Source organism: Schistocerca gregaria, chromosome 9, assembly GCF_023897955.1.
Source record: "Schistocerca gregaria isolate iqSchGreg1 chromosome 9, iqSchGreg1.2, whole genome shotgun sequence".
NCBI lineage: Eukaryota > Metazoa > Arthropoda > Insecta > Orthoptera > Acrididae > Schistocerca > Schistocerca gregaria.
In genome coordinates, this window is record NC_064928.1 from 131902968 (window position 1) to 131916063 (window position 13096).

Here is a 13096-nt window from a genome sequence, read left to right on the forward strand (position 1 = left end):
TGAGAATTATTCACAAACTGTTAGATTTCTGTACAAATTATTTACTTCGTTAATAATAACTGTTTAATTTAACATTTCTGCTTTCGCTTCGTAATAAAAGTCCCAAATCTGCAATTTATAAATGTTATAGATATTCCTTGACTGCATTTTTACTTACGGTGCCAACGCGATACTCACGAGATTAAGTCAAATTATTCTGAATTTCCGCGAGGCGAGAAGACTATTAGAAATTTCCCTGAGATTACAAAAAACATTAATTGACGGTTTTTCAGCACACTGCTTGCCTGATGATCTTCACTTCAAGCAAAGATGTTAAAAAGAGTAAAATAAAGTAAGAAGTGAAGTGATAATATTGTGCGTTCAACAGTACTGTATACATTTTCTGATGAAAATAATTTTTATTATAAAGTCAGAAAGGTGGCGTGTGTGTGAAATATCAAATCCATTTACTTTTAATTAAGGATAAGACGTGATACTTCTAATTATTCCAGGTACTAACAGTTGTACGTAACTAGTCTGATGCGTATTTTTAATAAATAGTAGTATAGAAAATTTAATTGGGATACATTAAGCTTGAAGAAATTTTGCTTAACAGTCAATTACTATTGTCAATATATAAATATACTATAAGCTTAGGTTATATCCATCGTAAGTTACGCTAGCCGAAGCATAAATTTCCACAATTCCATAATAATATTCACCCACATTTATAAAATTTACCATAGGTCGAAGTAGAGAGGATATAAAATGTAGACCGGCAATGGCAAGGAAAGCGTTTCTGGAGAAGAGAAATTTGTTAACATCAAGTATAGATTTAAGTGTCAGGAAGTCATTTCTGAAAGTATTTGTATGTAGTGTACCCATGTATGGAAGTGAAACATGGACGATAAATAGTTTAGACAAGAAGAGAATAGAAGCTTTCGAAATGTGGTGCTACAGAAGAATGCTGAAGATTAGATGGGTAGATTACATAACTAATGAGGAAGTACTGAATAGGATTGGGGAGAAGAGAAGTTTGTGGCACAACTTGACCAGAAGAAGGGATCGGTTAGTAGGACATGTTCTGAGGCATCAAGGGATCACCAATTTAGTTAGTATTGGAGGGCAGCGTAGAGGGTAAAAATCGTAGAGGGAGACCAAGAGATGACTACACTAAGCAGATTCAGAAGGATGTGGGTTGCAGTGGGTTCTGGGAGATGAAGAAGCTGGCACAGGATAGAGTAGCATGGAGAGCTGCATCAAACCAGTCTCAGGACTGAAGACCACAACAACAACAACCATAGTTAAAAAAAATCAGTATAGATTACAGCACGGTTTCGCACGCGCCGACGTAGTTGCGTTAGAAACCGCCATGTTATGAGTTCAGTCTGCAGATCTCTAACAGCATAGGGCTGCAAGTATGTAGACTTGGAGAATAAAGATGTAGAATGTTACTAGGTTGGTGCATACGTTCGTAGCGTTTTTATTTTGCACGTTCGCATCCCGTTTGCTTTGGATTTATTTATCGGTTGTCATCTATTCGAATTTAAATATTGTCATTTTGTCATTTGAAGATCGTGAGTGAAGCTGTCGACGTTATAAAATGGCGTGCCAAGTAGGGAAATCGGAACATTTCCAACACATTCTTCAAAAATGGCTCTAAGCACTATGGGACTTAACATCTGAGGTCATCAGTCCCCTAGACTTAGGAGCACTTAAACCTGACTATCCTAAGGACAGCACACACATCCATGCCCGAGGCAGAATTCGAACCTGCGACCGTAGCAGCAGCGCGCTTCCGGACTGAACCGCCTAGAACCGCTAAGCAACAGCGCTTCTTCTGTCTGAGTTCAATAGAGGTGTGACAACAACGGAGACAGCCAGAAACATTTGCGCCGTGTAAGGGAGAATGTCATTGGACAGAGTATAGCAAGGACATGGTTTCCTCGTTTTAAGGAGGCTCGTTTTGACGTTAGCGGCCCCTCACGTTCAGGAACACGTTTAGGGGTTGATGAAGATCGTTTAAACGGATTAATGGACAATGATCCATGTCATTTTAGTCGAGAACTGGCAAATGTGATGAACTGTAATCATTCTCCCATCATGCGACAGCCCGCATCTCGTGGTCGTGCGGTAGTGTTCTCGCTTCCCACACCCGGGTTCCCGGGTTCGATGCCCGGCGGGGTCAGGGATTTTCTCTGCCTCGTGATGGCTGGGTGTTGTGTGCTGTCCTTAGGTTAGTTAGGTTTAAGTAGTTCTAAGTTCTAGGGGACTGATGACCATAGATGTTAAGTCCCATAGTGCTCAGAGCCATTTTTGAACCATCGTGCGACATTTGCATGTAATAGGCAGGCACTCCTTCTTCAGGCCAGAAGTGGCCCATCGGTACCATCCGACCGCCGTGTCATCCTCATTAAGGATCGGATAGGAGGGGCGTGTGGTCAGCACACAGCTCTCCCGGTCGTTATGATGGTTTTTATGACCGGAGCCGCCAGTATTCGGTCGAGTAGCTCCTCAGTTTCACGAGGCTGAGTGCACCCCAAAAAATGGCAACAGCACATGGCGGCCCGGATGGTCACCCATCCAAGTGCCGGCCCACGCCCAACAGCGCTTAACTTCGGTGATCTCACGGGAACCGGTGTATCCATTGCGGCAAGGCTGTTGCCGCATATAATAGGGAAGGTTCAAAAATCGTGAATATGATTGATGCATGCTCTAAGCTAAAATCTCAGAAATCAAAGGATATGTGCATCTCTGCTTGTTCGTCGTCAGGTGGCTCACGAACAACACTGACCATTCATATTCTCTATCGCTTCTGGTTATGAGAAACGGTGTCTTTATGGTAACAAAAGAAAAATAAAAGAATAGTTGAGCCCCAAGAAAGCAGCAACAACCTTGTACAAAGACCGGCATGGTTCAAATGGTTCAAATGGCTCTGAGCACTATGGGACCTAACATCTGATGTCATCAGTCCTCTAAGATTTAGAACCACTTAAACCTAACTAACCTAAGGACGTCACACACATCCATGCCCGAGGCAGGATTCGAACCTGCGACCGTAGCGGTCGCGCGGCTCCGGATGAGCGCCTAGAACCACTCGGCCACCGCGGCCGGCGAAGACCGGCATGCATCCACAGAAGATGTTGTTATGCATCTGGTAGAGCAGCGGCGGTGTGTTGTGCTACGGAATGCTTTGCCGAGATGTAACCATCAATGCTGACATTTGCTGTCAACAACTGAGACGTATAGCATACGCAGTCCAAGAACAGCGACCAGGAATACTGCGTTAAGCGATGCTACTCCACGATACGCCCGCCCGTATTCTACTAAACTGACAAAAAACACAACACAGGAGTTGGGTTGGGCAGCCATTCCACACCCACCTTACTCACTTGATCTTACGCACTCAGATTTTCACCTTTTCCGCTCTCTGTCGAACACCCTTCAAGGGAATTTGTTTCCGCATGAAAATGCGCTCCGAAAATGGCTCGACGTGTTCTTCACCTCAAAACCATATATTTTTTTACAGTCGCAAAGTTACCCCAGCTTTTATTTAAAAAGCTGTAATAGTTTTCACGTTAAAAAAATATGGAAGCATTACTTTTCAACACACCGTCATACATCACAGGACCCGTTAGGGCCCAAATGTAAATAATAATAATAAAAGGGCAGCTATTGTTTAAAAAAGTCACTGCTGTCTTACATTACTCCACTGCTGTTTTTCTCTAACACTACATACTAAGTATTTATGTTGCACTAGTCTCATACCTGCAGCTGCACTTGCACATCAGTAGCCATGTTATGATGAGTGATGCAGAGTAAGTATGTTATTGTACACTATGTAATGAAAAGTATCCGGACATCTGGCTAAAAATGACTTACAAGGTAGTGGCGCCCTCCATCGGTAATGCTGGAATTCAATATTGTGGACATCTGGCTAAAAATGACTTAGAAGGTAGTGGCGCTCTCCATCGGTAATGCTGGAATTCAATATTGTGTTGGCCCACCCGTAGCCTTGATAACAGCTACCACTCTCGCGCGCATTGCTGGAAAGTTTCTTGGCAAATGGCAGCCCAATCTTCAATCATTTAGTAATCGCGAAAGCGTTACGGAGATGATAGATAAACTCCAGTGGAAGACTCTGCAAGAGAGACGCTCAGTAACTCAATAGGGCTTTTGTTGAAGTTTCGAGAACATACCTTCACCGAGGAGTTAAGCAGTATATTGCTCCCTCCTACGTATATCTCGCGAACAGACCATGAGGATAAAATCAGAGAGATTAGAGCCCGCACAGAAGCATACCGACAATCCTTCTTTCCACGAACAATACGAGACTGGAATAGAAGGAAGAACCGATAGAGGTAATCAAGGTACCCTCCGCCACACACCGTCAGGTGGCTTGCGGAGTATGGATGTAGATGTAGATGTAGAGAGCTGCACTGAGGAGAGTCATCGATGTCCGTCGGTGAGGCCTGCCAAGAATTCGGGGTCCCAAAACAGCCCAAAGGTGTTCTACAGGATTCAGGTCAGGACTCTGTGCAGGCCAGGTCATTACAGGGATGTTACTGTCGTGTAACCACTCCGCCACAGGCCGTGCATTATGAACAGGTGCTCGATCGTGTTGAAAGATGCAATCGCCATCCCCGATTTGCACGAAGCAAGAACGTGCTTAAAACATCATTGTAGGCCTGTGCTGTGATAGTGCGATGCAAAACAACAAGTGGTTCAAGCTCACTCCGTAAAAAATACGACCACGCCATAACACCACTGCCTCCGAATTTTACTGTTGGCTCTACACACGCTGGCAGATGGCGTTCACCGGGCATTCGCCATACCCACAACCTGCCATCGGATCGACACATTATGTTCCGTGATTCGTCACTCCACACAACATTTTTCCACTGTTCAGTCGTCCAATGTTTACGCTCCTTACACCAAGCGAGGCGTCGTTTGGCATTTACAGGCGCGATGTGTGGCTTATAAGCAGCCGCTCGACCATTAAACCCAAGTTTTCTCAACTCCCGCGTAGCTGTTATAATACCTGCACTGGATGCTGATGCAGTTCGGAATTCCTGTGTGATGGTCTGGATAGATGTCTTCTTATTATACATTACGTCTCTCTTCAACTGTTGGCGGTCTCTGTTGGTCAACACTGTACGTGGCCCTTCGCGTTTCCACTTCACTATCACGTTAAAAACAATGGACCTAGGGATGTTTAGGAGTGTGGAGATCTCACGTACAGACGTATGACACAAGTTACACTCTATGACCAGACCACGTTCTAAGTCCTAGAGTTCCGCGGAGCGCCCCATTCTGCTCTCTCACGATGTCAAATGACTACTGAGGTTGCTAATATTGAGTATCTGGCCGTAGGTGGCAGCACAATGCACCTAACATGAAAAACGTGTGTTTTTTTTTTGGGGGGGGGGCGGTGTCCGGATACTTTTGGTTACATAGTGTATGTGTGCCTGTTCAGGTAAGCATAGTTGATAATGTAGCACCCCCCGCCCTTCCCTTCCTGTGGCCGCTACTTAGTGGAGTACGTGGAGGGACATGGGCAAGAGGGCGCCTATATGCATCGTGCTATTGAAGTTGCTAGACATTATATGATGTGGACACTATACAACATATTTAATAATGTTTTTAAAGTGGTTTATGTTCACTGGTGTAAAGAAGGTGTTGCATTCCCTGTTTCATCCACTTAGGCGTCGATTTTTTATTGTTTTGCCATCTAAAGTAGCTTATGTTCATCCTCAAGATTGCTGCTGTCTCCATACCGAATTTTACTGAATTTGTTTCAACGATTTAGTTGTGAAAACGTTATTAGCAGAGTTACTTTCGCTTTTAATAATATTACTAATAAAGTACTGAGTAAACACGTTGGAAGCATTGTATCATTAAGGTGAATCAGATTACATAGAGCACATGAATCGCTAAATGTGAAAATTTTAGCCGGCCGGGGAGGCCGAGCCGTTCTAGGCGCTACAGTCTGGAACCGAGTGACCGCTACGGTCGCAGGTTCGAATCCTGCCTCGGGCATGGATGTGTGTGATGTTCTTAGGTTAGTTAGGTTTAAGTAGTTCTAAGTTCTAGGGGACCGATGACCTCAGAAGTTAAGTCCCATAGTGCTCAAATCCATTTGAACCATTTTTTTTAACTAAAAGCGTTTTCACAAATATGACGAAGTTGAAAAGTCGAAGACTAAATAGCTTTTTCCTCAATTTGTGCAATATTCTTCCAGTCAATAATTATATTGTACTACATGCTTTCTAATGTAATCTATATTCCTCATTTAGGAATTTCATCAAAATCGATTTAGCAGTATACTCATGACAACATGTCAGAATTAGTTTTGCATTTATAATATTAGTATGTGTTACACAGAACGCCATCACCTGTCTATATACTAATAAAATTAAAATGTACATCATTATTCTTTCTTACTTTATCCTTGAACAAGTGGGATTTTCAGTGTCTTATCTGATGTTTGCGCTAATCTATTTTAGACTTTTACACCGGGATATAGAGCTCCATTCTGAATCCTACATGATTACACGCAATATTTATCCGAAAATTATTTTCACTTCTGCTAGTGTGGTTATGAACTTCACAAGTCACCCTAAATTCACTCTCATTATTAACGAGAAATCTGATTAGGGAACATATGCTCTAGCATGTGAATGTAAGAATGCATAGGCCTCTGAAGAGTTTGTTTGTGCACCTGTATGTACATATATACTCGAAAAGCTATCGTATGGTGTATGGCAGAGGATACCCTGTACCACTTCTCTAGATTAGTTCACTCATGTTGAGCTCGAAGAGCCAATCTGTAGTGATTAGTTAGTAGAAGAAGAACTTATTAGCCAAGATCACTATAAAAACTTTATTGTAAATAACCGGTCTCGGTAAAACTAAGTCACCTTCTTCAGATCTCTAGCAAAATTACAAGAAATACCACAGACTGTTATACGAATAATTCAACATTAACCCGTAGAAGAACCAAATGACAATATACCTTCATAATGGTTATTATAAACTTCTTGTGCCAGCTACACATAAAATTTCTCCACTGAATTTCCAGGTACATAAAACATGAAATGAGCGATGCCTGGCATGTCAAAATAAAAATTACTATGTGCATAGCAGATCGCCAAAACATCGTTCCCATAACATAACACGTCATGCCTACCAGGGCGCCACAAGACTAGCTGTCAGTAGCCAATGCGTGAGACAAACTGACCACAAGCACAACAAGTGTAACTCAGTACATAGATTGTGTCAGTAAATGTCAGATACGTAATTTAAAAGTAACCATGATTCTAAATAGACATATGTAAAGGATTTTAGGTACTATGTTTTGTCAGAAGCGTAGTATGTCGCACAATTTTTTTCGCTTCTCGCGATGATAGCACGTAAACTAAACAGATTGACAGTAAATTTGCTGTGGAAAGATCACATTTTTCGAGTATGGTATGAAGTGATGGCTAGGCTCCACCCCCTTGGAGGGTTGAGGCCTCCTGATATACAGCTAAAGGGCTTCGTTATTATTTATTCGGCGCTCTAAGTTAACACGTACTTAAGCCACTCATTCAATCACAGTGGAGTTAGAAACATCAGATTCTGGTTTGAAAAACAAGGCTTTGTAATTGAGTTTATTGAGGTTCCAAACAGAAGTGTTGGAATTGTTGACAAATTCCTTATTTATAAACAGTGACCATCTTTTTAGAGCAACTGAATTTGAGAAAGAAACCCATTATGTGAAACTTATAAATTACTCCTTAAACATTATTTTATTTGCAGAATAAATCTTTTATGTAAATCTAAATCTTTGCAAGACAACTATATGCCAAACTAAGACAAATATATACCAAACTTATTTTATTTAAAGTTCGCATAAAACTATGCAAAAATGGAATGCCAGTGAAGACATTGTAAAGATGAACTGCCAATAAAACACTGTAAAAACGACATGTGAAAAAATTATTTTACTGTCTTATGAGTAATAAATAATATTATTATCACTGACTTAGCTGCATTAATTACGTACAACACATAGTTTCTTAAAAATGTACACATCCATAGCGGAATGGTTTTTAGGGCTATGGGCGTATACTTATAATACAAACAAAAATCCAGAAATTCTGCGCCAGTTACCTTTTCTATTTGCTATTCAAAATGCATTGCGAAGTTTACGTCTTAATCATCAGGTGGTACCTCCTCAAATCATATTGATTTGCGTTCAGAATATAGTTTTACCATCTAATCCAAGATTTGTGACAGGAGGATAATGACAAAGAAGAATTATCCTCTATTTGTTATCCATCGGTTTTTGTAGGAATTGCAGGGTCGGAATTTCATTTCGTTCATGCCCACTGATCGCTGTCTCTAGTAGGTGTAAGTCATGTCATTTGTAACCAATGCGTAACAGCACCACTCTCAAGCAATTTCATCAGCATTGCTATACACTGTTATACAGGGTGGTCCACTGACCGTGACCGCGCCAAATATCTCACGAAATATGCGTCAAACGAAAAAAGAACGAAACTTGTCTAGCTTGAAGGGGGAAACAGATGGCGCTATGATTGGCCCGCTAGATGCCGCTGTCATAGGTCAAACGGACGTCAACTGCGTTTTTTTTAAATAGGAACCCCGAGTTTTTATTACATATTCGTGTAGTACGTAAAGAAATATGAATGTTTTAGTTGAACCACTTTTTTGCTATGTGATAGATGGTGCTGTAATAGTCACAAACATATGGCTCACAATTTTAGACTAACAGTTGGTAACAGGTACGTTTTTTAAATTAAAATGCAGAACGTAGGTACGTTTGAACACTTTATTTCGGTTGTTCCAATGTGATACGTGTACCTTCGTGAACTTATCATTTCTGAAAACGCATGCTCTTACAGCGTGATTACCTGTAAATACCACATTAATGCTATAAATGCTCAAAATGATGCCCGCCAACTTCAATGTATTTGGCAATACGTGTAACGACATTCCTCACAACAGCGAGTAGTTCGCCTTCCGTAATGTTCGCACATGCATTGACAATGCGCTGACGCATGTTGTCAGCCATCGATAAAATGGCGGCCAATTACCCTCCCTCCCACAATGCCGCACCATACATTAACCCGCCAAGGCCGCTGATGTTGCACTTGTCGCAGCCATCGTGGATTTTCCGTTGCCCAATAGTGAATTTTATGCCGGTTTACGTTACCGCTGTTGGTGAATGACGCTTCGTCGCTAAATAGAACGCGTGCAAAAAATCTGTCATCGTCCCGTAATTTCTCTTGTGCCCAGTGGCAGAACAGTGCACGACATTCCAAGTCGTTGCCATGCAATTCCTGGTGCATAGAAATATGGTACGGGTGCAATCGATGTTGATGTAGCATTCTCAACACCGACGTTTTTGAGATTCCGGATTCTCGCGCAACTTGTCTGCTGCTAATGTGTCAATTAGCCACGACAGCAGCTGCAACACCTACTTGGGCATCATCATTTGTTGTAAATCGTGGTGACGTTTCACATGTGGCTGAACACTTCCTGTTTCCTTAAATAACGTAACTATCCGGTGAACGGTCCGGACACTTGGATGATGTCGTCCAGGATACCGAGCAGCATTCATAGCACACACCTGTTGGGCATTTTGATCACAATAGCCATACATCAACACGATATCGACCTCTTCCGCAGCTGGTAAACGGTCCATTTTAACACGGGTAATGTATCACGATGCAAATACCGCCCGCACTGGCGGAATGTTACATGATACCACGTACTTATTCGTTTGTGACTATTGCAGTGCCATCTATCACAAAGCGAAAAAAGTGGTCCAACTAAGACATTCGTATTTCTTTACGTACTACACGAATATGTTATAAAAAATGGGGTTGCTATTTTTTTAAAAAAATGCAGTTGATATCCGTTTGACCTATGGCATCGCCATCAAGCGGGCCAACCATAACACCATCTGGTCTCCCCCTTCAAGCTAGACGAGTTTCGTTCATTGTAGTTTTTTCGTTTGATGCTTATTTCGTGAGATATTTGGCCCGGTCACTATTAATGGAGCACCCTGTATAAGTATTACTGTAAGTGAATAGAATGTAAAAGGTGTATTCTGATACAGTGGCAGCAGTTTGTAAGTAAGACTTTCTTCGTTGTTTCAGGTTGGCAGCCAGCTTGCTTGCTGCTCCATCATCGCGGTGAGTACCACAATAAATACAGGGTTTTGCTAAAAGGTTCACGTGATTTCACAATGACGTACCTTCTGCCTGTATGAAGACAGGAGATTGCTTCGAATTTAGGTTGCGCACAGGACTTCAAAGTTTTTATTTTCAAAAGAACCATTCTGTTTTACAAGGGAATACCTTTTACATGCATGCACATACAAAAAGTGGGCAAAAATGTGGAAATTTAAAAAGCTCAACATATTACCATTGCTAATTTGCGGTGTAGGTAAACTGGTGGCATTCAAAACTGCTTACAGTCCCCACAAATAGATGATACAGGTCCAGTATGGATTTTGAAGGAATTTTGTACCATTCTTCCTGCAAAGTAGTGGCAAGGTTAGGCAACGGCGATGAAGGAGTATAGAGACCTATCCAAAGTAGGGCACAAAGGCTCAACAGTATTGAGATCGCGAGACTGTGGTGGTCATGGGAGATACTCGTGCTCACAAAACCGGACCTGGACAATGCAAGCTGTGTGAAGAGGGGCCGTTTCGTTTTGGAACACGATATCACCATTGGGGAACAAACATTGTTTTGTGGTTGGCAGGAGAGCCATCACTGTGTTACTAGAGGAGGCCGAAAGGCACGCGATTCAGCTCACGCAGGCTTGCGTGAGGTCTGGAACATGATAAGAAAATTAGAATTTAGAAAAACGGACGTAGCTGGTGGAATACTTAACTTTAATCCATTAATGACGAACGTCGGTTTTGACGGTACATAGTTCACAATATCAATAGTAACTGATAATGGCGCCTTGCTAGGTCGTAGCAAGGGCACAAAGCTGAAAGCTATGCTAACTATCGTCTCGGCAAATGAGAGCGTATTTAGTCAGTGAACCATCGCTAGCAAAGTCGGCTGTACAACTGGGGCGACTGCTAGGAAGTCTCTCGACCGGCCGTGTGGAGGCGCTCAGTCTGCAATCACTGATAGTGGCGACACGCGGGTCCGGACCGCGGCCAATTTAAAGGCTACCACCTAGCAAGTGTGGTGTCTGGCGGTAACACCACACAATGTATTATTGTAATCATTCTGACCTGATCCGTAAAAAAGCGGCCCATGGAATAACACAGTACGGGTTGTACGGGTGGCCAAACATTCACTGAACCCTCGCCAAGTTTCGCCGTAGGGACGTAAACTTGACCAGAAGTTAGAAACAGTGCGAAACTAGACTCATTTAACCAAGTGACATTTTCCTATTGCTTCGCAGCTTCGGCACTGCGTTTTCCAGTTAAGGGCATTTGCTTTGCTGATGAGTGGTTTTGGAATTCCAGCTTGCCCTTCAATTCCCTGATTCTGGAGCTCCCGACGTGTTGTTTTGGTGTTGACAATATTCGTTCCTGCTGTGACTTTTTGCAACTGCCGTCCCTTATTTGTCACCAAAATCCTTTTCAATGCCCACCCATCACCGTCACTCAGTAGCACTTTATTCCGTTTTGTGGCTTAGTGGGTGATATTTTTTTTTTTAATTTCCTCGTATACCTTACCGATTCTCCAAATGGTGCCTCTTGAAACACCAACACTTCGGCTCCCTTGGTTACGAAAGCACCCACCAAACGAGCGTCAACAATTTGTCCACGTCAGACTACACGTAGGCCCTACATAATGCTGTCACATTTGCACAGAACTCTGTTCTGACCTCAATCGACACTTGCCACACGTTAAGGGCATTGCCTAAGTGCCGTTCGTGGTCAAATGCAACAACGCGACGTGTAGGTTTGCCTAGCATATGCATTTGTGTCCAAGCATGCATTTCTAACTGTGTTTCCATCTTTTTGTCCAACCCCTGCACAGCCTTCGTAAGGAGAGATTGTACATTCGTAGTGGGCAAAATATAAAAAAAAAAATTTTTGCCCGTAACATACCTTGGAGTGTACTTCAGTAGACAAATATGTTTTCTAAGGGCGTTTTAGCCATTAAAGGCTTTAAATATTCATTTACTTTGAGGGCAGCACGTATTGCCACGCCCCCCCATTTGCCTTCTGTCGGCTTCGTGAACTTCAAAAACCTAATTTGCTGATTTGTGAAAATATTTCGTCCTCACAGTTGGCTGCCCTGTTCGCATGCTACATTCACCTGTTCCTTGTGTTTCCGGAGCGTTGTCTGTGCTTTTTTACATCGGAAAGTTTGTATTTGTGACAAGATGGCGCGAATTGGAAGAGATTACAAGAGATGCAAAGGAGGGCGTGGCAGATACCCGAAAGCAAATGTAGCTAATGATGATAGTAGTGCAAAGAATAAGGGTTTTGTCAGTGAGAGTGCTACAAGCTGTTCTAGGTTAGGTTCAACTCCAACTTCCTCAGTGTTTGCAAGTGAAATTTCTAGCAGTGAAAATACGAGTATTAGAAGGAGTCCTTCCACAATAAAGCTGAACACTGATTCAAATGCAGAATCGTTAGTAGGTACTAAAATATAATAATGAACACACAAGTGGCAATATTGTAATAGATACTGAACTATTGTCATCTGCCATATCTTCATTTGCAGTTTGTAAAGTCTGTCATGTTACCGACAGTTTATTTTGTTATGAAGTGAAACCTCCCTGTAGAAAAATTTATGAATGACTCTGCTGATAAACCTCTTACGTTATTTGATTTTCAAATAGCTAAGCAGAACTGAACGTACTCAGACATTTCTCTCTTTAATTATTCTGATCAACACTAAACTGACACACAATATTTTTAGTGCAATGGAATCTGACTTTCAAAAATCCCTACAAAAGAATGGCCCTGACTAACAATAACCTATACCTTTCATGAATCACTTACCTCACAAAAATCTTCGTTACTCGAACTACTGCAATACAGCGAGCGCCAATACCGCCATCTAAATAAAAGATTCCAACTACTGAAGGCACCAACTACTGATAGGCATATATATATATATAT

At 42.0% G+C, this 13096-nt stretch overlaps 1 protein-coding gene and 1 pseudogene across 2 annotated transcripts in view; one reads left to right on the forward strand and one right to left on the reverse strand.

Moving 5' to 3' along the window:
* Positions 1 to 13096, forward strand: part of LOC126291900 (uncharacterized) — a 388268-nt gene that overhangs the window by 91447 nt on the left and 283725 nt on the right. For both annotated transcript variants that reach the window (XM_049985628.1, XM_049985629.1), the window contains exon 2: positions 10149 to 10184. The gene's annotated coding sequence lies outside the window, so the exon portion shown is untranslated. The remainder of the gene's footprint in view (positions 1 to 10148; positions 10185 to 13096) is intronic.
* On the reverse strand, positions 2527 to 2645 carry LOC126292506 (5S ribosomal RNA; annotated as a pseudogene).